Below are 26,193 nucleotides of genomic sequence, written 5' to 3'. Positions count from 1 at the left end.
CCCCATATAACCCCACTTTCGAAAATCACTCAAAAATATAAATTATTGTAATTTTAAAAGAAAAAAATTTTTTGCTCTTTTACTTAGTGTAGGGTATTATATGGTCGGGCTTGACCGACCATACTTTCTTACTTGTTTTCTATACAAAAGTTTTTTAAAATTTTTTCTTTTCGAAATTGTTTTTTAATTTTTTTTTTCATCAAAAATTTTTTTTCCCATAAATTATTTTTCCAAAAAAAAAAATTTTAAAAATTAAAAAAAAATTGGAAAAAACTTTTTAAAAAAAAAAAATTTTTGATGAAAAAAAAATTAAAAAATATTTTTTCCGATTTTGAACCATTGCACGGTGGTCAATTCCGGCCAAAAATACATAACTTCTTTAGTTCTTCATTAAAATGTTTGAAATTTTGTATTTGTACTAAGATTAACATAACCGATCTATCGATAAATATTTCGATGTTCAAATACAGGGTTTGGCCAAAAAAGCATGGACGTTCTAAAAGTATCAAACAAATTGAATGTAAGTGGCTGAAATTTAATCCAAAACTAAAGAATAAAATATGTAATCGAAAAAAATTGGTCATTCAAATTTCGGATTACATATACAGGGTTTGGCCAAACAATCATGGACGTTTTAAAAGCATCGAAAAAATTAAGTTATTCATGTAAATGCCTGAAAATTAGTCCAAAAATGAGGAATAGCATAAGTGATTGAAAAAATGGTCGTTCAAATTTCGGAATACATATACAGGGTTTAACCAAACAATCATGGACGTTTTGAAATTATCGGAAAAGTTAGATTATTCATGTAAAATTTTAACTTTGGTGTACATTTAAGAAATACACACTAGATCCATCGCAAAAAATATTAGAAATTGCATACAGGAGTTGGCCAAATAAACATTGACGTTATAAAAGTATCGAAAAAAGTATGTAATTTTTGTACATGGCTTAAATTAGTTTTATAATTAAAAATAACATAAATAATCCATTGAAAAAATTTCGACATACAAATACATGGTTTGGCCAATTCAGCATAGACGTAAATAACTCTCAAACTTACATAATTTTTGAAATTTACCAAAAAAATACAAAAAAAATTTGTAAAATATGAAGGCACTGAAATCGTTCTGGTTATTGGAATGGCAGATAATTGCAGCTGAAATTTGTAGTACTTACTCTTGATACTTTATAGTATTATATGTAATTTACACTTAACCTCTAATTGCCCCATTTAATTTGTTCTGGCCTTTCAAACTTTTTTTAATTTAGTTTCTATAGATTTAAAACTAGTTCCTAATCACTTCACTTTTATATAAAAAGAACACACAAAAACTCTGTAATAACCACGTGGAATGGTTAACTGCTAACAGTTTTATAAAAGCATGTGCTAATTTGTAAAAAAAAACAAGAAAAAAGCACAGGATATTTCGATTCAAAAGTAAAAAAATCAAATTTTTCTAATATTAAAATGACAAGAAAAACCTTTGACTTTACAGCACTATAAATAAAAATATAGTTACTTTATAGCCAAACTAATAATGACACTGTATATTCTGAAGTGTTAAAAAAAAATTTACCATCAAAATTTTATAAAAATTAAAAAAACAATAAAAAACATTTTTGGCCGGAATTTACCACCATGCCTTGTAGGTCTTACTTACTATAGCTTCATATACATCGTTGCAATGGACTTTAAAATATCTATCATTAGATATCCATATTGTATATATTAATGACTTAGTAATCCAGATATAGATCAAAAATAGGCCAAAAATCGAGGTAGTTCCGGTTTATTCTTTATATCTCAGCCATTTGTGGGTCGATTTTGTCGATTTTAAATAGCTTTCAAGCCGAGAGAAGAATTCCCAATAAATTTATGTATGAATCAAGTATGTAAGTTATTTGGGTAATACGGAAAGTTGATTTCAACATACAGACGGATAGACGGACATGGCTATGTCGACTTCGCTATCTATAACGATCCAGAATATATACACTTTGTGTGGTTGCAAATGAAAAATGTAGAAATTACAAACGGAATGACAAACTTATATATACCCATGAATGATTCAATAATGAATTAATTCTATAAAGAATGGATTTTTGAAAGGAATGAATTAAATACGTGTGGAGTACTAATGGGTTAAGACAACGAATTAATTCGTGCTAAATGTGTTAAAGGAATTGTTATGATAATATATTTTAAATTTGATTTTAAAAATTGAATTAAGAATTAATTCTTTCGAACCCTTGGGTCTTAACACTTGTTATCATTTCCTCAATTTAATACCTCATTTACATGCATCAAATCTTCCATTGTCTTTCCTGTTGGTTGTTTTCATTTCTTGTTGAAAATTCTTTATTTCCGGTCTGCTGTTTTCGTCTCTTCGAAAATATTTACACTAAAGTATTTCGTATTGTTGTATCATTCCTGTATTCGTAATTTATTTGGCAACACATTGATTGATTTCATAATATTTTATTGAGATGAAGCATGCAGCATTGGTGCTGTTTGTTGTTGAATTCAGACACAAAATTTCATGTTTTTCCGATATTAAGCAGAAATTCCAAAGTGTGTGCTGAGAATTTGTAAATAACTTTTTCGTCAAATTATTGCCAATATTGGAATTCAGCTGTATAACAAATTGTATTTTTATTTCGAGAATTATACAAATTGCCTGGAACAGACATACATAAATTCGCATTCGTCTGTTTATATATATTGTTATATTGTGTAGGTAGGTACATTTAAATTCCTTTAAGGCTTAAAATAAAATATTCTCATATTCTGTATGCAAACCGAATACTGTCAATGTACTTGTCGTGAAAAACTAATGAATTACAGGCACTCTGTAGCTACGCACAGCTGTTACAATATTCATACTTACATACAAATTTACTCGTATCTACATAGATATTTGTATATGATGTTTGTTTTACATTGATACCAGAATATTTTAGGTTTTACACAGGTTTTGTGTAAAAATATTTTATGCAAACGCAACTTTCATCACTATCGGCAGACCAAATAAAAATAGCCAGCAGCAAGCAGTAATGAATGATGATTGGTAAAAAAAAACTGTAAATATTTTTTAGTTTCATGTCCAGCTTTCATGTCCAAAGTAATTTTATCATTAGTACGCTGGTTGTCTTCTATTCATGTCCATAATCTATAAATGAATGTTGTCCCTTGGCAGTACGTCATTGTTTCAATGAAATTGCAAAAAAAATAAAGCAAACATATTATCTATCTCTTGTATATTTAGGATTATAAAGCAGTGATATTTTGAAATATTTCCAAATTGTTATTCAATTGAAAGATGTAATAGCTGATTCAGAAAAGTATTGAAAAAACAATAAGGAGCATACATATTACAGAGCTTTAGTATTCTGCAGAAAAAAAGCTCAACAAAAATGGCCTCTGATATTTAAAAAATCACTCTATACCTGACAAATGTTTGCCATGATAAACATAAAAATCATTGTTATTAGTGTTATTGCTTAGTTATGGCAAAATTGTTAGAGCTACAGCTTTGACAATGTTATGATAAATCAATTTCATATCAAGTCATGAAGATTAACCAAAACTGGGAAGGGTCGGAAAAGGGGGTGAGTCATCTCCCATACAAAGTTAATACATAGGTATTTCTAAATATCATGAGAACTAGCTCTCTTATAATTTTACATAGTTTGCTGAAAATAGTCTTGATTGGATTAGTGGGCATGGAAAGTTGGATTTTTGCCCGTCTCACCCCCTAGTTTGGTGAACATTGATAAAAAAATCATCCTGAAAAAATACCGCAAGCCCTCTGAAGTTTTGAGATGCATTTTCAAGGAAAGAAATGCATTTATTCAGTTTTTGTAAAAATGTTGCCATTAAAGAATTACTTTTGCAATTTAATTTAAAAGAATAGAAATGTGTACGTAATTGTCGTTCTAATGAGACATAAAAAACATAAATTGGTCAAAAAATTTTAAAGTTATTAAAAATTCCCCAGGTCATTAATATGTCTCAGGCCACTAGAACAAGAAATGTAGGAACAAAATTAACATATTTTAAGAAATATTAAAATAAAAACTAATTTTTACTTAAAATATATCCATATTTATCTTTAACCTATTCGCAGATATGACCAAAAAAATAAAACTTTTTAACGGCAGTTTCAATACTCAATTTCCAAATTTTTAAAAATTTTGTTAAACAAATTTCAGAATTTTCTGATCATCTCCTTGAATATAATAGGGAATAAAAATAGGAAAAAATTATGAAAATATCCCTTATGATTTTCCGTACCTGCGGTTTAAATTTTTTTTAAACGTTAAACTTGCAATCATGAAGGTCAAAAGTAAAATTTTTCAATATTTGGAATTTCTAATTTAAAGACAGCGAAATGTTATTTATTTTTGGACCGATTTTGATGAAACTTAAGAAAAATCTAACATGGAGTCTAGTATTTATAAAAACCGCACAAATAGGAAATTAACCCTTAATGGCTTAATGGCTTGGGATTAAAATGACACTAAAATGTTAACTTTAACGTGCATAAATCTCCTAATAAAAGTATAAACATAAAATTCAACATAAATAACTTTCATAAATAACATAACCTAATTTCACGGTGATCGGTCCATAACTAAAAGCCCGACTTCGAAATTCATGCACTGATAATGTCCGTCCGTCTAGCTGGCTTTCCATGTAAAACTTGTGCGCAAGGTACCAAAATAAATTATTGAAATTTTAAAAGAAAAATGATTTTGCTCATTTACTTAGTGTAAGGTATTATATGGTCGGAATTGACCGACCATACTTTCTTACTTGTTATTTAAACTTGCTTTGTAGATTTTAAAATGTGTCTGATATTTTGAAGACAAATATTTATCAGAAAAATATTTGAAATTTCTTAGACAGTTTTTTTCTGCTGCAGAAAGAACTAAAAAAACGCTTTATAATGCAAAATTTGAGAACCATTTCAAAAAAATTGGTAAGCTTATTTTAGGGAAAATTTACAATTCTATTTCTTTTTTGCTTGAAGTAAAAAAGTAAGTCTACAACATGTGATTAACTTACTAACTTTGAAAAACTATGAATTTTTCGTATTCCTCATGTAAAATAATGAGAAGATGAATTGTTCCTTTTAATCAAATTTTTAGCTATTTCGACATATGTTATTTTGTATTCTGGTTGATGTATGACATGGAATAATAAATTTTAATGTTATTAAAAGAAACAAAAGTCATTAAATCTACAGGAATATTTTGGTTCTACAAGAAAAAAATTAGTCTTTGAAATTATATATAAGATTATGGAGTCTTTGTGACATTAAAAATGTTTGTTTAATTCCAGATAATAAAGCTCATTATTACAAATACAAATACAAAGATACCTTACCCAGCAGTTAAGCAGGTAGTCAATGAATCCATTATATAGAGTAATTTTCGCTAATGTCTGATCCCTTGGCTATCTCCAATTGATATATTGTATTTGGGTCATTTGACACGTGATAGAAGTCAATTGGTTACTTTATACATCCCATGTAATCTATCGTGAAGTCAAATGTCACTTTAGTGTCTCTAAGTAACCTATAGTGTGGTCACTTTAAACGTTTTGTTATATACTTTAAAAAGTAGTTTAATTTATTGGAGAGTTGTCGGAGGAAGGTGTGTTTACAAGCAATCGGTTATTGGGCTGTATATGAGATATCTTTTAACTGACTATTTCAGATCAATTAGCACCCGTACATATAAAAATAACTAGTTATATAGCTGATAAAGTAACCAGTTAGATAGCTAGTAAGGTAACTGACTCTATTTAACCGTTATGTGAATTCAATGCATTGACTACTTTGGACCAGCTGTCAATTGACCCCATACTTAGGACATGCATGTGTTAAAATAACTAGTCACGTTGCAAGTTATGCAACTAGTTGTCACCCTAAATGATAGGTAAAATCACTAGTTGGTGACAGTCTCCAAGAACTGCTAGGTATTTACATACATACATGTAAAAATTAACATACATGTGTATAAATGTATCCATGTAAGTATATTATGTGATATTATTTTTCTTGCCACATCCGTTTTTAGATGTTTTGTTGATGAAAAATGTTAATTATCCCAACGACAGATGCGTGTTATAGAATTTAATTGTATTTAAATGTTTTAAAGTCAAAGACAACATGTTGCAGACTAAATGGATGAATAATTATATATGAGTATCCGACGATTATTACACGCTCAAGTTATACATATTTATTTAAAATTTTGTTTATTTAATTTAACTTTTCACTTTTACATTGTAATTTTTCGTTATAAATAAAACGTCACGCATACTAATAAGTTTACTACAAGTACTCATTTCTTCGTATTGGATTAGGTCAGGGTACCTTTTACACGTGTAACAAAATTCTATGAGTAATTTGGTTTGTGAAAGATTATGTCAGCACAATTGGGAGATTATATGAGCTAAAAACATATTGACTCGAATATAATATAACACCAATTTTAGTTACACACATGGCAGTTAGATAATAAAGGATTATTTGTCATAAGCCTATTGAACATTTTAAATAACACAGATTCATATGTAATTTTTTCAGTTTATTTTTAAACTAAAATTGTTATATTATAATAATGTGAGGTAACATTAGGTAAATTGGTATTACGAAATTAGATTTGTACTATTGTCACAATAAAACGTTTCTTTTTCATTCTTTAGCTATTTATATCGTTGATCATTTAATATCTGTGGTCACAAGCAATAACCGCCTAATTCAAAAAACATATTTTTGAGAAAAAGCTATTTATAGTTATAAAAGCGTTTTTGAAAAAATAAAAGAGTGCATTAGAAAAAGTAGAATGCAGAATCAAAGATTCTTACCCCCACAATTCTAAAATGAAAAATTATAACAAAAGCTTTATTTATTAGAGAAATATTTAATAAAAACAAATATTAACGCTTAATGCAACTCAGAAATACTAAATTGAAAATGCTAATGTCTGATTAGGCGTTTGTTGAAAATAAGTGTTTTAATTGTTGCTTGGCATATGTTGAGTTAAGCTGTTATTACATATTTAAAAATTGATATGTCAAGTAATTAAGCAAATTTGCAATAATCGCTTATCTTTAGTTTGGCTCTTATAAAAGCACTCTTATTTATGAAAATTTATTTCATGAAAAATATCAATAACAACCAAAGTCATTATAAGCTATTTAAACAAAATAAAATATAATTGACTGTTTCCTTAAGTATATTTTGGAGCTTATTGTAAATGTTTCTAATTAACAACTTTTTAAATAAGAAAGTTAGGAAGGTAGGGATTTCACTTATACATACTGTTCTATGGACAGAATAATGTAGCATATATAACTCAAATCTTTCTTAAGTCTACTTAGGTGGTTATTGCTTATGACCACAGATATATGTTCTGAAGTCTGATGAGGGTGATTTAGAACATTGATCGTTATTCATAACCACGATGGGCCTCACATGATCGGTTATTTACTTGTAAACAACATGAATATAAACGATGTTCATGAAAATTATCAATCAATATCAAGAAATAGAGAATGAAAATGCATAGCACTGTGTGTAATTTTTTGAGTCATGGATATATAACCATATACGGGCACCACTACATGATAAAAGTTCAAGAAAAAGACCCGTGTCACTCAGTTTTGTCCAAAGTCATGCACTTTTTTTTGTATGGGCCCCCAAAGATTTTGGGCTTCGGTGTCATTTTTGCAAAAAGTGATCATTTTCTCAGGCTCATATCTTGCAAACAGAAATTTTGATTTACTCTCTGAGGCAAAGTTGTAGCCCTTATCATAAAGAACATATAAAATCAAAAAAACTTCATCTTGAAGATCAAAATTGCAAAAAACTTTAAAAACCGTTCAAAATTCAAGGAAACAATCAACTACAAAAATGTACCTAAGATCTTAATAAACAACTTTCTAGAACATATATACTTCCTAGGAATGATTAAGAAAAAACTAAAGGAATTAAGTTTTTGGGCCATAAACTATTAAATTATTATAAACTAAAGCATACTTTTAGGAAGCTTTCAACAAATTTATTTCGAATTTTTTTGATTTTATATGTTCACAATTTTTGTTCTTTATAACAAGAGCTACAACTTTGCCTCATAGAGTAAATCAAAATTCCGAAATGTTTGCGAGATATGAGCCTGAGAAAATGATCACTTTTTTGCAAAAATTACACTGAAGCCCAAAATCTTTGGAGGCCCATAAAAAAGTGTATGACTTTGGCAAAACTGGGAGATACTAGTATTTTTATTTGGTGTTTTATCACGTAGTGGTGTCCGTATATGGTTATTTTTTTCGTGTTACACTGTGTAGTCCATATTCTCATTATGTCGATCACTGATTTAGAAGCTAGTCATCTATTATTATTATAAATGGCAATGATTATTTAAGGGTGAGATATTTAATTAAATAAGAATTATTTTTTTTTACCTTGATCTGTGCATCTATAAATTAGTATCTCGTGGCCAACTGATTATTTTTTACATGAAATTTATCATTATAAACAAAATTTAAAGAAACAAAGTCTCTCCCTCATACTATTTCCTTATAAATCTTACTTCTTCTTGACGTTTACAATATGTATGAGTTCTTTTTTTTATATACTTATATATATTTTTTTTTGGAAAAAAATTTTCCCAGCTGATGTATATTTACTGTAGCTGTGTAAATAAATAAATAAATAATGATTATATTTATTCATAGTAATAATTATATGTATGTATGTATTTTATTCATTCATGACCGGCTTATTTCACACGCGAAAATAATAATGAGTGGCATTTTGAAAGAGACAAGTTTTTAGCAAATTAGTAGGTACTATTTTCAGTCATCCTTTGTGAAATATACAGATAAATAGGAAATCGTTTTTACAGCACAAATTGATGTTTCCTAAATAAAGTATGAATATTTCAAAAATAAATATTATTAAGATGAAAAAGAATAGTCATGCTTCCAAACTTAGACATAGTAACTCACAATAGCTACAATAAATGATTTCTTCTCATACTGATCTAAAAAAATAACTCACTAAAATAGAATTTACTATTCGAAAGTGCTGAATATGGTTACAGAATTAAACACTGGATTGTCATTGGATACATGTCCTTATTATACCCTCCACCATGATTGTTAAATGTAAATTAGTTTGTGATTCCGTTTTTTAATTTACATATGTAGGTTTCATTTGTGACCCCATATTTATTATATAGACGGAGAACTTTAAATTGATATAAAAAAGGAACGAGAACGAACCCTTTACAACACTGCCATCTGCACTCTAGAATGCTCTTTAACTGTCAAGGATCGTATATTCTAGAGCTTTCTAATACATACGCCATCTGTGGTGTACTTTCTACAATGTTCTTTAACTGAATATTCGAATTCGAATATACGGTCGCAGCAAACAGCGTTGCCATACTTACGATCAATGGTCAACTGAAAGCTTTTATTCAATGTTAATAATGCCCACAGATATGTTACAGTTTGCTATTACAGCACTGATATTTGAAAGCATTATGTTACTTTTAAATCAGCCGTTAAAATCGTTTTATTTGAATTCAAATACAATTTCGTAACAATATAAAAGGTATTTTATTAGGTGCTTCCCATCTTTAAATTTAAAAAAAAAACGTAGCGCCTGTCTCTTGAAACCACACGTTGGTGTCCATATCATTCAATTCACTCCAAAATAAGTTGATAATTATCTACCTACAGTGCTCGCCATTGGCGATGATGACCTGGCTAATGTTCTCAAAGAATGGACTAATGGCTCCGCCAGCCCAAAATCCCCACCAAACAGTAACTTCGTCGGAATACATTATACGCTCTCGAAGATAGATTCTACAGAAGAAGATTCTACAAATCGCACCAAAAAGGCAAACTAAGCATTTGAAACACAGAAAGAAGTATGAAAATCACTCCAAATTCATCTGTGGACCAAGTTCCACCTCTGTTCATCTGACATGCGTTCCATCCTGTTGTATGGCTGTGAATCCTGGAACACCACAGCTAGCGACTTGCAATCCTTGCAGGTATTCATTAATCAATCATTACGAAAACGCTCAAATAGAGACCTGTGGGAAAGAGCAGGTGAAATACCAATACTTATCCAGATCATCAATCGTAAATGGAGTTGGATTGATCAAGTTCTCAGATGCACCAACGACAACGTAGTTATGATGACAATTGAATGGAACCTCCAAGGTAGTAGAAAAAGAGGCAGACCCGCTAACACCTGGATGGGACAAATAGAGGGTGAAACAAACTCAACTGGAAAGTCTTGGTCCGAAATGAAGCTGATAGCACGAGATATATCACAATGGAAAAACTTTTTTGTGTCCCTTTGTTTTACCTGGGAACCATAGGAATCAATATATATTATACGTTCAAGGATCTCATGTGAATTGGTATCAGCCCAAATTCAGTAATTTTTTTTGTTAACCCATTCATCTAGAAAGTTGCCCGAACACCCATTTTGATATAAAAATATCAGTCCATGGTGATTTGTGCAAAACAAAATGTCCACTATTAATTGTCAAAGTTCGGAAGTCCTTTTTGGAAGACCCTTTATAACGCCTTAGAAATTCGGAACGACAATTGGTCAAAGGGTTTCTGGAAAAATTTTAACCCGAATTAAAAGGAAAAAACTAATATTTATACACTACGCCACCATAGTGGGGAGGGTATTATGCGTTTGTGGAGATGTTTGTAACTCCCAAAAATATTAGACTAACACTAACACGGGTCAAGCCCTATCATACTTTCTTACTTGTTTTATAAGTTATAAATAGTAGAAAAAAGTTGAATTATTAAAAAGTATACTTTTTTTGTTTAAAATATAGGAACTCCAGTAGGAATGTTATTCGGCATCCTTATCTCAAGTTATAATTACATAATTTTAAAGTTTTATATAAAATATAAGAAACCTATTAAATTTGTTGATCTAAATACATAGTTAGTAAAAGTACTGCGTTCAAACTAAATATTTAAATCATGAACTACACACTGACATTGTCGCAGCTTTAGTTTATTCTTAAGTATTAAATTCCCAAAGAAGCTGCAAGTACATTCAATTAAATATATTTGACATATTTTAACCAGGCGAAACCTCCAGTTATATACCTACATATAGATATGTATGCATTCATAATATTTCAATTAACTTTTCCCATATAAAGGCAATCGTATTGTCAAAAGTCAAACAAAGTGGGTGCAAATTTAAGGCAAATATTTATTTTTAACTCATGAAATAATTATTCTGTTTATGTCTGTGTTACTTACATATGCAAACATGCTGTAAATTACATGTGGATGTATGTTGTTAATGTATGTAAATTGAAAATGTTTGGCAATACATTCTTCTAATATTTAGCATGGTTTATTGACGCTTTTATTTGTCATGTAATGCCAACCGAAATACCAAATATTGGTATATACAATAAATATTTTCTTTTGTTTGAAGTAAAATTACACATGATTTAATAAAATTTGACGTAATTTACAATTCTATGAAAATTATGCATCTATTTCGTATACACCTGATTGTCATACGTTATTTTTGTCTTTAGTTGAAGCAACAAAAAGTTTTGTCAAAAACAATAGACAGTTTTTAAATAAACTGAAAGTTATTCGGAAATGCGTGTACAATTCAAAGAAAATAAATATTGTTTTAAATATGGTTCATTTACCTCGTTGTATACTCTACTGGAGCAGAGTCGGCATTTTAGGTTTAAAGTAAGAGTGGGAAATATCTGGGGCCTATTTCACTAAGCTACAAGTTCACAATTGCAAGTGTTTTTGCCTGTAAAATTGTGAACTTGTGAATAATTGTGTTTCATCAAAATACAATTACAAGTTTGTAGCTACAAGTTAATTTTACAAGTCACAAGTCTACAAGTCATACTTCTACAAGTGGTTTTGTTTCACAAAACTAAATTTGCACTTGTAAATATTTTTCGATTTTTTTTTTTAAAATTTTAAAAAAAATTTTTGGTTTTATAAATTTTTTTTGGGTGAAAAATCTTTAATACTCCGCAGTAGCGAAGGAAGTAGTCAGTGTATCTTTTATAGACAATAATTGTCATTAATGTCTGATCACTTGGCTAACTCCAATTGATATATTTTGGGTCATTTGTAGTTTAGAGAGAAGTCAATAGGTTACTTTACCAATGAATCTAGCGTGAAGTCAAGTGTTATTTTAGTGTCTCTAAGTAACCTAAAGTGTAGCCACTTTAAACGTTTACTTTGTACTGTGCTTAAGAATGTAGTTATTTTACCCACCACAAGTAATCTATTGCTATCGGTTATTGGACTGTCTATGTCAATTAGGTCAATTAGCTTCCGCTTTCACCCGTACATGTTAAAATAGTAAGGATCCATATGAAAGCGGACAGCAGTCGGATTTACCATCTCCGATTTTAATGAGATATACCACATACATAATATATACAATACGTGACTCATATCAGTGACTTTTTCAATGGAAACTCTTTCCGATGTAAAAATATCGCGATTTGAAAATTGAAACATGTTTTAAAATTGCCCATAACTTTGAAACTACCAAAAGTCCAGCATAGTTTTTGATGCCATTTTAAAGGATATTGTCCTAAAAATGGTGTGAATAAACTTTTTTACTTCCAAAAGGTTAAAGGTCAATTTTCGGATTATATATATATAATCCGAAAATTAAATGTAAAAAATATCATTTCAAAGTTTGGGGTCATTTTAACCTCAAGTGCCGTTAACTGTTAATTTCCATTTTTGTGCTTTTATTATAAATACTAGACTTCATGTTAGATTTTTCCTAAGTTTCATCAAAATAAGCCTAAAAATAAATAACATTCTATATCTTTAAATTAGAAATTCCAAATATTGAAAAATTTTACCTTTGACCTTCACCATTTAAGGTTTAACGTTATCCAATTTTAGTAAAACTTTCAAAATATATTTAGAATTACCGGGACTATAATATTATGAACAGGTTTTACTTAAAATTCATAACAGTAAGGAAATTCGGCTCATTCGCCAAAATATGGGCAAAAAATTATTTTTTCTCGAAAATTTCAAAATTTAAATCGCAGTTACGGAAAAACTATAGGAGATATTTTCATAATTTTTGCACATTTTTATTCCCTATTATATTTTCAATAAATCCCAATGTGATGATCAAAAAATTCTGAAATTTGTTTAACAAAATTTTTAAAAATTTGAAAATGGAGGTTTTAAACTGCCATTAAAATCATTTTATTTTGTTGGTCATATCTGCTAATAGGTTAACGGTATCCTATGAAGACAAAAACTCATATACAAGTAAATATGGATATATATTAAGTAAAAATGAGCATTTATTTTAATTTTTCTCAAAATATGTTAATTTTGTTCTTTCATTTCTTGTTCAAGTGGCCTGATACTCGTTATTGGCCTGGGGAATTTTTAATAACTTTTTTGACCAATTTCTGTTTTTTATGTCTCATTAGACCGACAATTACTTACACATTTCTATTCTTTTAAATTAAATTGCAAAAGTAATTTTTTAATCGCAAAATTTTTACAAAAACTGAAAAATTGCATTTTTTCCCCTTGTAAATACATCTCAAAACTTCAGAGGGCTGCGGTACGTCTTAACCCCAACCGATTTACCTACATTTTTTCAGAATGATTTTTTTACCAATGTTTAAGAAACTGGCAAAAGTCACCCTAAATGATAGGTAACATCACTAGATCGGCACTGTCTCCTAGAATTGCTGGGAAGGTAATGAGTGGTTGTTATTTACTGTATAAGTGTAATACATACATATGTTGCTAACTTTTCTTGGACACCATGCAATTGGCGATCGCAATCTTCTACATTACTCTTTAATATCTAAATAGCCTATAATATAGTTTCAAAACTAATTTTCATCAAGGTTTCGTTTCGGTTTATGGTCAGTTTTATAACTAACGGTCCCTTGAAATTGCTATAGGCTATCATTTAGATCGTCATGATAGCCCCTAGTTCTCCTTATAGCTTCTCTTTGTCTGCAAATATTACACATATTACGACGTTCATTCAGCTGCCAGTTAAACAGAACAAATGAATTCTCTTACTATTTTATTTATTTGTATTTATTTATTGAAAATTGTCAACAAGTACAAAGAAACCTGTTGACTTCTGTTGTCCCTAGAAAAATATTACAGATGGGGTTACTACTCGTATTTGTATTCCTTTCACATGTGCAAAGATTTTATTTACATTTACGTTTAAAGTTACACACGTACAAATTTCGTTAGGTTTTTTTTGCACTTGTGACAATTTATCTAGTAGAAATAATATTTTTATTAAATTTATATTTTGCTAATAGCGTCAGAATAAATGCGTTTTTTTCTGAATGCTTCTACACCATTTCCAATTGTTTATTAGTATTTTCCTATTGTATTTATGAGATTTTCAAATGTATTATAGAATTTTCTATTTGTATTTCAGAATCTTCCAATTGCATTTAAGTTTTATCATTTCCAGAATATTTGAATTCAATATTCTGAAATAAAAATGGAAATGCCATACATACAATTGAAAATTGTTAAAACCGAATTAGAAAATTATAATATTCCATTTAAATTTTCGAAATAAAACTAAAAATGTCTGAAATGCAATTAGAAATGGTGAAGTTGTAAAATGTTATCAAAGTCAATATTATGAAATAAACCAGGCGGAAATTATGACTCTTCTCAATATTCTACACCACTTCAAAACTGACCCTTCAAACGGTTTATATATGAGGGATTTCAAGTCAAGTAGCTATTTCTTCAATATTTTGTAACTCAGGGCATACAATTTTTGTGTTAAAACATTTATTTTGATACTATCCCACTCGCATCCCACTAAGAGAACAAAAAGCTCTTAAAGGAATAGACCTAAGCTTTCTTTTGAGCAAAAAAATTAAAAAAAGTGCATATTTTGGAAAAAAGGTCGATTTTGCCAAAAATAAAATCAAAATTGTATATCTTGAGTTACAAAACATTTATTTTGCTATATATCGCATCCCACTAAGCGACCAAATAGGTCTTAAAGGAAGATATTTTCCTTTAAGCTTTATTTTAAGAGAAAAAAGTCCATTTTAAAAAAAGGTCATAAAAGTTTTTGATTTCGGAAAAAAAATATTAAAAATATTTTTTTTTTTTAATATTTTTTTTTCGAAAGATTGAAGAAATAGCATCTAAACTATTTGGGACACGTTTTGCTAAGAACAATAGGTAATAAATTACATGGATGAGAAAAATCACATGTTTGGCCAAAATGACAAATTTTGACCCCCTCTAACTCAGAAAGTTCTAGACTGATCTTGTTGAAAAATTGTGTCTGTTACTATCCAATATGTCTAACCTTGGTGCAAATTTCATCCCGATCGGAAGACATCGATTTTAAAAGTTGGTTCACTTGACATGAAATGCCTCATATGTATGTATATTAGAGTGACAATCACTTGTATGATATATGTAAAATTTTACTATTTATATGGAATAAATAGGTGAAACTCGTTTCATTAAAATCGGACCTAAAATATATAACATTTCGCTATCTTTTCATTAGAAATTCCAAATATTGAAAAATTTGACCTTTGACCTTCACGATTTAAAGGTTATCGTGTTCCGATTTTAGTAAAACTTTCAGACCATATTTCCAAATACAAGGACTATAATATTATGAATCGATTTTACTTAAAATTTATAACAGTAAGGATATTGGGCTCATTCGCCTAAATATGGACAAAAATTTAGTTTTTCTTGAAAATCGCAAAATTTAAATCGCAGGTACGGAAAAACTGTAAGAGGCATTGACATATTTTTTTCATATTTTAATTCAGTATTTTGATCTCAATAAATCCCAATGAGATGATCAAAAAATTCTTAAATTTGTTTAACAAAATTTTTAAAAGTTTTAAAATGGAGATTCGAAACGGCCTTTAAAAAAATATAAAATATTTGGCCATACCTGCGAATAGGTTAACGGTATACTACGAAGACAAAAACTCATACACAAGTAAATACGGATATATTTTAAATAAAAATTATCTTTTATTTTAATTTTTCTCGAAATATGTTAATTTTTTCCCTAAATGTGGCCTGAAACAAGTTAATGGTCTGGCGAATTTGTAATAACTTTAACATTTTTTAACCAAATTTTGTCATTTATATCATTAAAACATTACGTACATATTTCGATTCTTTTGCATTCAATTGCACAAGTATTTATTTAGTAGCAAAATTTTTTCAAAAACTGAAAAAATTGCATTTTTTTCTAATTTTGGCGATAATACAGTTTTTGTAATATTCATTAATATAAGTAAATCTACATATTTCTAGAAAACAATGCAGAAAGTTAACGAGTTTCACCTATTTATTCCATATAAATAGTAAAATTTTGCATATATCTGAACTTTGACCTCGATTTGGCTCAAATTTTCAGCACTTAACTATTAGGACTAGTGTCACAATATTCACCCGGCACTTTTTGAAATCTAAAAAAAAATCGACTGTCACTCTAATGTATATTCATAATGAAATTTCTATTTTATTAAAATGTTTCCATACAAACTTTGTTTCAATTATTAAAAGCTTCACTTACAAACATGTTTTTTCCAATACATTCTATACAGTCAACATTTTTTTTTTGACTTAAAAATTATTGTTAAAGTATTTTACTAAAAGTTACACGAATTTCATTCTCACAGTTTGATACAATTGTACATATTTGTTTAAAATAAATAATAAAATAATATTTGCTAAAATAAATTAACAAGTGTGGTGTATGAGCGACAACAAATAGTATTGTCATTTGGCGGACAAAAATTGGAAATTTTTTCTATTCGAATGTTTTGCTTTGTTAGCTGAAGTGAAAATCATTTTAGAGGATGCTGGCTGATATTGACAGTATTCCAGGTGAACTTTGTAGACCGAAAGTCTAAACAAAGACTTCATGTAGAGATATTTTGTGAAAGAAAACAAAATGTAATTAAATTAAAGTCATTTTAATATTTTTGTAGAGAAATGAAATAATGTAATTTAATTACTTAGAATCGTGTATTTATAGATTTAATGGAATATTTTATATAATGTTTTTAATTTAACCAGTAGAGTTAAAAAAATAATTATTTATTTAAATTTCCTTGATCAATAAATGAATTTAAAGTCATTTTAAAGTTTTACAAAATTCCACTGATTTTCAATAATTTAAAAATATTTAAAAAAATTATGTTTGGTTATCTCTTATATAAAATTTTAAATAGTGAGCAAAGTAGGAACAATTAATAGATGACATTTTATTTAATATTTCCAAGGTTGCTCAAATATTTTCATTAGAGAATAGAGCTCGAAAGTTGTTTAATTTGTGATGGTGTTAATTCTTTCAGCCACGCTTTTTTGTGTATAAGTTTAAAATCAAAACAATTTCGTTTTTACTTTAATCAAGGTTAGTTTATTATAAAAAATAAGAAACAATTAATAAAAACATGAAAAAAACACCCAATTCCAAGTTTTTTTGTGGAGTGAAGTGGTTAGTTTACTAACCACCTTGGCGGTTGGCATTAAAAATAACTATGATAAAATTTTTGTTTCGCATAAATTTTTTGGAAATCGAATATTTTTGACAAAATTTTCTGACCAAACAACCGAAATATCAGAGTAACACTGAATTCGATGAACAATAAATACTCTGTGCTTTTTTTTTATCGAATGCGTGAAATTCTCTTAAAATAAGTGATTTTTACAATATTTTCAAATTAATATATTTATCCTGATATATATTCACCCTGACGGCAAAGTTTTGCAAAAAATCATAAACGATGACTTCAAAAAATATAATTGTTTAGCAAAATGGCAATAGATGCCAATAAACTATGTTTTAAAGACTATAGAAAATGTGGTTAGTAAACTGACCACCCAACCGCAAAGAGTTCGACTACTATTTGTTTCAATCGATGCAGAACACTCTCTCTGGGATACGCTTCACTTCAGAACATAATATTCAAAATTGGCTCGCAATTCATATGTTGCCAGAAAGATGGGAAAAGTCATAGCTAATATTCGGTATTCGATTTTGCTTTTGTTCGAATTAACCGAATAATTCGAACAAGGGATTTCATACTTAAAACATTTTCTTTATCATATTCACCATCACTTTCAATATTACTCTCTTCTGGGTTAATATTTAAAGCAGTATTATTTATTTTAGCAAAAACAGTATCACTATTATATTTTCGCATTACCTCGTCGTATATGGACCCTACAATTTTTGATTCTGAATAAAATTCAGGATGATAAAATTGTTCGAATTATTCATTATTTGAAAATGGTAATTTTCTTCTTCTTCGAATAATTATTATTCGAATGACCAATACTTTGAATAAATTTATATTGTACAAATGTTTCAAAATAAAACCAAAAAATTTGAAAATTTTTAAGTCATTCACCCAATATCAATATCTTGTTTTAAGCTAACTATATTTATCCATTAGATTGCACCAAAACCATGCAATAAAAAATGTGGAATTTTCGTAAGGTTATGAAATAAATTGACAGAAATCTATTTTGAAAATGCTCAAACGTCAAATTTTACTGCAGAAGCAAAAAACCTTCTGAAATATATTTGTTCAATTCACAACTGATGTTGTACAGTCGTATGAATCGTCTGAATCTACAATAGTTGTACAAATGTTGTTGATAATTTCTATATAAATATTTTGTACAACACCTACAACATTTTTACATATGTTTTTCGAATGTTGTATGAAAATTTAAGTGTTACCAAAAGTTCATATTTATTCATAAACAAAAATATTTGTTAATTTTAGTGTAAAATAACAACCAAGCGGTAACACTGAAATCAGTTGATTTAATTTATGAAAAACGATAATTTGTTTTAAATATTTGTCAATTGTTTGCATTTTTATACCATTCAGACATTAGTTTGCTATTGTTCGTTCCACTATTAATTTTACATATTAATAGACTATGGAATGTTTTGTTTTGATCTGTTTCTTTTGGCATTTCGAAGGCTTGACAAGGTAAACATACGACTTTGCTAAATCTATGTTCACAACCACAATAGTTGTATCATACAGCGTACAACATACAACTACGTTGTGAATTGGACAATTAAATATTTTACAAAACAGTTAATTGGTAAGTAGTAATAACTAGTTTTTATTAAATCAAATGAATAAACTAACAATACTACTATAAAAATAAAAATTTTTGAAAAGAGCTCCTAATGCAAACATATTTTTTATAAGATTTTGCTACGCTGAACTCAAATCTTTAATTTGTAAAAGTGTTACCTAAAGAACGTATAAATGAAATGAATATTTTAAAAACTGATCATGGATTTGAAATCTGCGTATGTTAAGCTTTTAGTTGAGTATCTATATTAATATTTAAGGATGTTTGCAGTATTAAAATAAGTAAGAGAGTATGGTCGGTCAAGCCCGACCATATAATACCCTACACTAAGTAAAAGAGCAAATACATTTTTCTTTTAAAATTTCAATAATTTATATTTTTGAGTGATTTTCGGAAGTGAGCGTTATATGGGAGCTATGACCAATTATGGACCGATCACCATGAAATTAGGTCGTGTGATTTGTGTCTATATGAAAGTTAACTATGTTGAATTTTAATATATACCAAATTTGATCGAAATATCTTCAAAATTGCGACCTGTACTCTGCGCACAAAGTTTATATGGACAGCCAGCCAGCCAGTCGGGCGGACAACGTTTAATGAACTCAGAAAGTAATTCTAAGTCGATCGGTATACTTTAAGTTGGGTGTTAGACTAATATTTTTGGCGTTACAAACATCTGCACAAATGCATTATACCCTCCTACTATGGTGGTGTAGGGTATAATTATTGTTTTTAAATATGTTTACTACTTCGAACAAGAACTTTTTTCGCCCAAAAATATCAAAAACTACTTTTAAAAGAATGTTAAATTTAAAGGAATATGAGCAATTCTTTTTTTGAAAACTTATATACACAGAGAAAACAGATTCGTGATAGCAACCGAATTTGTTGCATATCGAATGATTCCACCTTAGTGACCTAATTTTACAGTTGTGGTTACAAAACTTTAGAAGAGTTAACAAAAGTTTGGTTGCTTCAACAGAAATTCTTCTTTATCAACTGACTTTCTGTTAATGGAACCGAAAAATTCTATGAGTGCAACCGAATCATTCGATTTGCAACAAATTCGGTTGCTATTACGAATCTTTTTTCTCTGTGTAGGTATTTGTTGTTAATTTAATTTTAGTTGTTTTTTATACCTCAATTATAAGATTTTATATATAGTACAATCTTTTTTACATATACCCGAGTTGCACTACTTTAGGGACTTGTATCCACTCCCCTCGATACTCTATAAGATATAAATTCAAAACATAAATAAATTAAGGTATTTATTTGTAAAATTTTCGGAATTCTTTTTAGAACTAAAGTAAAACGTGTATTTTTTTAATATGAAAATATATCAATATTTGCATTTGAAAAATTTTTAATTTTTGAGTCCATTAGTCCATTATATTCGTGTAAAATTTGTCTTATTTTGAAGGAAATTAAAAAATTTTAACTAATTTCATACAATAAATAATATTGAAACAGAGATTACTTTAAATATGGAAAAGTGGTGTATATTATTTTACATTTGAGGAGCCGCAGAACATTTAATATTGCTTTATAATAAAACAACAAGGATGATGGAACAAATGTTTAGCAATTGTAAGAAAAATTAAAACATTAAAAGTCCTTTGTACAAATTTGCATAATCATTTTAGTTGTTTTTTTAAGCAAAATCAGTTTTTTTTAAGTATTTTTAAAATGTGTTTATGGAGAATATTGCGTGGGACTATTTAAATTTTAATAATCCTTTAAATATATCGTTGCCTTAGTGTGCAAATGTGGTAAGTCCTTTTACGAAAATTTTACAGGATATACAAAAAACGTTATAAAATCCTGTGTTTTAAATCAGTTAATGCTTATATGGTATGCATTTGATTTAATTTATTTTAATAATAAATAATCACTGCTTAGAAGAAGTGCGTTGGCAATTTATTAGTCCTTTTTTGGAACTTACCTCAGTTTCTATTACTTATTTTGTATTTTTTAGTGAAGTTAGCACATAGCTTATTTTTTTTTTATTTGTTTTAAAGTATCGATTGTCACTAAAGTTACTCTCAAAAGGCAATGGAGCAACATTTTTGATATCAGTAGTGGAGATCATAATAATATTTAAAATCATATGGAAAAACCGATCATACTATATATAATTAGTAGCACTGCGTAGTTTTTGTTCATCTGGTCACATGTGCCTTTAAATGGACTTTAAAATTTCCAAAATGGGTATTAAATTAAAGCTAAAAAGTTCGCAGTCTAATAATGTTTTCCCAATGAGCAAAAATTACAGACAATTTTTTTTTTTTTTTTATTTCGTTTGAAAACTCACAAAAAATAGGATTTTCATAAAAATGTTTACTCCTTATTTCTGAATCAAGGGGAAAACATATAACTTTATTAGAGTGCTGACCATTTTAGCTTTTGCTTGATACTACAGTTTTTCATTTCCCGCACTTTTTTATTTCCCGGGATTCCGGGAATTCCAGCCTTGAACAAATTATTCAATATTCAATATTAAAATAAAAAAATCCAATAAATATTTAATATAAAGTGATAAACTGACTTGATTTCTAATTTTGGTGACAATTTCAAAAATGTTTGAAATTTTTCATGGACAATTTTTAGTTTTTTTATGATTTTCAGCTACAAAATGATATAAAAAGCGCGAAAATGATTAAATTGAGGATGAAATGCTTTTATATTTATGAATGTTTTATTATGTTTAATGATAATTTTTAAGTTTCAGATATTCTCCTTTTTATCTTAAAATATTGGCCAATATATGGATATTATGCAAATATTCTTGCACTAATTCATTATATAATACAATTATAATGCAATTTATTAAAAAAATTAAGTAAAAAAAGCAAAAATTTCCGTCATGTAAAATTTTATAATATTTATGAACATGTTCTTATTTTGAATGAAATAAGTTTGGGAAAAAAAAGTCAAGTTCGATTAATAATATTTATTACAAAATTCATTCCAATTATGAATTACTTTTTTCTGTGTAGTTAGATTCCAATTAATTCTGTTAATTCGCAAATAATAAATATTTTATTTTTTTAATTTTAAATTGGCAATGTTTTGCTTATTAAATTAAAAATTATGTAAAGATGTTAATTAAAACTTGACGAAAACCTTATAATATTAAAAAAAAATTTATTTCGCGGAAGGTGGTTTTATTCCACAAATGTTCGTTTTACTCTTTGTGAAATGAAAAAGCAAAATACTAAAATAATTCCACTTTCGATAGGAATAGAATTCTGCGACACCCCTGAAGTTTTTGGAATAATTTGAATAATGAACTGGTTATTGGTCAATTTGGGTTAAATCTTTTTATTTTATGAATCTTCTGTATTTGTTTTGGAGCTTTAAGCATTTTTTAGAGAAAGTCAATTTAAAAAAACATCACATAAAACTTAGGAAAATAATTCCAGGAAATTTTCGCACAATTTCCCGGGATTTTGGTATTGAAAATTTTGCGGAATTCCCGTGAAAAACTCTACTTGATACCCATTTTGGGATGAAATATCACAACATTTTTGGTGTTTTTAAAAATATTTTTTTTCCATATATGTATGTATTACATTTGGGGGATTCAAACGGTCTCCTATTAGGTCGTATAATGTCCTAAAATATTTTTTTAGTTTAAATAAATTCTTGTTGTTCTGCAAATAACATTTTATGACAAACCAATAAACATAGTTCAGTAGGTCTTATTAGTTTAAAACTTTTTTGTTTTAAACCCAACAAAAATGTGTTTAAACTAAAAAAATATTTTAGGACATTATACGACCTAATAGGAGACCGTTTGAATCCCCCAATTATGTATATTATGTATATGTTTTTTATTTAAATTTATTTATTTCTTATTTAAATTCTGAACATCTTAGCTTTTATTTGTAATGGGAAAAATAATTTATATATTTTTTTAAATTGGTTATCCTTTGAACTTTTAAAGTCCATTTAAATGAAAAAAATTATTACACAGTGTTACTATGATTACCTACTTTCATGTACGTACTGATTTTTCCATGTGTACATATGACTGTTGCTCGGTGTAATAATTAAAAGAAGTTTAGCGATAACAAATTTGCTATTTTGATAAAAAAAATGGACTTAGTACGTTTGCATATCACAAAATCGACTTGGCACTTTTGCAGTATAATAACAAGAAAAATTAAATAATTGTAAACGTTTTCTAAGCAATATATTTTTACTTTTTCTAACGTTTTGTATTAAAATCAAAATTTTCTTAAAAAGTGGACTTAACACTTTTAATCACTAAGCTAATGATATAATTAATTTATGACAGGTTTAAATTCAAAAACTGAATTGTTGTTTTTATTGTATTATTTTATGTAATTTTCATAAATTTCAAGTGTATTTACTTTGTAGACATGAAAATATTCAGTTTTTAAACACTTTGAATTTTAATTATTCAAAATCTTAATTTTGTGGCTGATCAAGTTATTGCACTAAGTATATTTTGTGTCATATTCTTAAACAAATTATGTAAAATATTTCAAAATTTAACTCACATTTCAATTTATTTTGCAATTAACAATTTTTGCTTAAGTATATTCTTTTTAAAATTCACTGGAATATATTTATTTATATTCTGTTTAATTCATCAAAATTTTCATATATTTCTTTCGAAAACCGGATTATCTTTAGTGTTGAAAACCGTTAAATTGTTTAAGGTAATTCTGTGTAATACGTTCACCGTTAACTTAATAATTCCTTGTTACCGTTATAGGTATTAAGCGTTTGTTTCTGATGTTACCGTTAGCGACACTTGTTGAACAATGCGTTGTTGTCCGTTAAATGCAAAGACTTTTATAAACCGAAATGTAAGTAAAAAATGTGTTGTTGTTACAATACGCTAACACACCAACACATACGAAAAGAGCGCGCCGCAAAACGTTCAAGTATTAGTGTCTGAAGAAGTCAGTGTAAACGCAATACGAACAACAACACCAACAAGTGGCCAATAGAAAAACACGAACGATGTCAGGCCAAATCGTTATTAAATCCAAATACTACACGAAGTGATGTGATGTGATAACAAGAACAACAACTACACATCAACAATAACAGTATCCCACCAACAACTACACTTCTACTCATAAAGGACGAATGAAAGCTTTCAACAAAAAGCTTTCATTGATAGTAAAGCTCTGCTGTTTGTTTTTTTTTCTCTGTAACTATAAAAATATTTATATGTGTGTGTGTCTGAGTTGTAAAATGAATGAAATGATTTTTATCAATGAATTTCGTATTTTTCATATTCCACGCCCCACTCCCTCCAACAAACCTTGGGATAACATTCTTTATTTATATGTTTTATCTTTCTGTTTTCCTTTTCTTTTTTTTTTTTTGGTTCATTTGTTATTCCAAGTTCATTGTTGGTAAAATCTCAACAATCTTTAAGAACTTTAAATAAAAGACTGCAAAAAGAAAAGATTTATTTTCTTGGTTATTTTCCAAGTTAAGGATATTGTTTAATTAAGGAGGAATTTTTGTAAGGGTATAATTTATTTGGAAAATTTATTTCCTATTTTTGTTGCTTTGGCTTTTTATATCACAAAATCTTAAATTATAGACATTTCTTTAACATATTTCATGGCTTGTTCTTTAGCATAGATATAACTGTGTTAATTCGATTGCAAAAAAACAAAATCAGTTTTCGTACGTAATTCTATGTAAAATTAATGGTTTTCTTAAATTGAGATCTTACATGTTTGAAGCAAGAAGATAAGTGCACTTTAGCGTGCCATTAACTATTTTTGAGTTATAGTGATAGTATCTTGGGATTTATCTTTATATTAACCGTCTATGTATGTTTGATGAGATAAATAGAATAAATAATGTGTCCATTGACCCCTAGATTAAACATATTAAGGAATATTTAGCGTATTTCCATTATTCAGTAAATTTTATTTTATGTCTGTGTTATGTATTTTATGTATAAAGGAAAATTGGTGAACATTGGTGAAAGAAAGTTGATGAACATTGGTGAAAGAATCACCCTGAAAAAGTCGGCCCTCTGAAGGGAAAAAATGCAATTTTTTCAGTTTTTGTAAAAATTTTGCCATTAAAAAATTACTTTTTCAATTTAATTTCAAAGAATATAAATGTATACGTAATTGTCGTTATAAAAATTGGTCAAACAATTTTAAAGTTATTAAAAATTCCCCAGGCCATTAACATGTCTCAGGCTACTAAAACAAGAAATGTAGTGAAAAAACAAGTAAGGGCCGAATCTTATATACCCTTCACCAAATTATATTTTAAAATAAAAATTTTAAATATTTTCAGGTAAAATTTTTTTTTCGAATTGTATTTTTTAAAATTTCAAATTTTTTTTTTTTAATTTCAAATTTTTTTTTCGTATTTTTTAATATTTAGCGAAAAAAACGTTTGGTGAAAAAAATCGGGTTAAAAAATATTTTTCCGATTTTGACCCATTGTAGGTCCAACTTACTCTGGCTTTATAGGTCTTTGCAAAGTTCTTTGAAATATCTATAATTAGATATCCATATTGTCTATATTAATGACTTAGTAATCCAGATATAGGTCAAAAATCGAGGTTGTCCTGGTTTTTTCTTCATATCTCAGCCATTTGTGGACTGATTTTGCTGTTTTTAAATAGGAAACTTCTTGAAAGCATGTCTGACAGAATTATTGAAGATTTGGATCCCGAAGATATCTGGGGTCTTCAGAAAATTGATTTCAACAGACAGACGGACATGGCTTAATCGACTGCGCTATCTAGAAGGATCCATATATACTTTATATTGTCGAAAATGAAAAATGTAGAAATTACAAACGGAATGACATACTTATATATACCTTGCCTCTCATGGTGAAGGGTATAATTAACATATTTTAAAAAATATTAAAATAAAAGCTCATGTTTACTTAAAATATAATCATATTTACTTGTATATGAGTTCTTGTCTTCGTAGGATACCGATAACCTATTCGCAGGTATG

At 28.0% G+C, this 26,193-nt stretch overlaps 1 protein-coding gene across 1 annotated transcript in view; it reads right to left on the bottom strand.

The window, feature by feature from the left end:
* The window catches only part of LOC135951392 (uncharacterized), a 63,423-nt gene extending 39,452 nt beyond the window's left edge, over window positions 1–23,971 (bottom strand). Inside the window, exon 1 of the mRNA XM_065501035.1 lies at window positions 23,737–23,971. The gene's annotated coding sequence lies outside the window, so the exon portion shown is untranslated. The remainder of the gene's footprint in view (window positions 1–23,736) is intronic.
* Between the last annotated feature and the right edge of the window lie 2,222 nt (window positions 23,972–26,193).

This window comes from Calliphora vicina, chromosome 2 (genome assembly GCF_958450345.1).
Source record: "Calliphora vicina chromosome 2, idCalVici1.1, whole genome shotgun sequence".
NCBI lineage: Eukaryota > Metazoa > Arthropoda > Insecta > Diptera > Calliphoridae > Calliphora > Calliphora vicina.
This window is presented reverse-complemented; position numbering and strand designations above follow the sequence as displayed.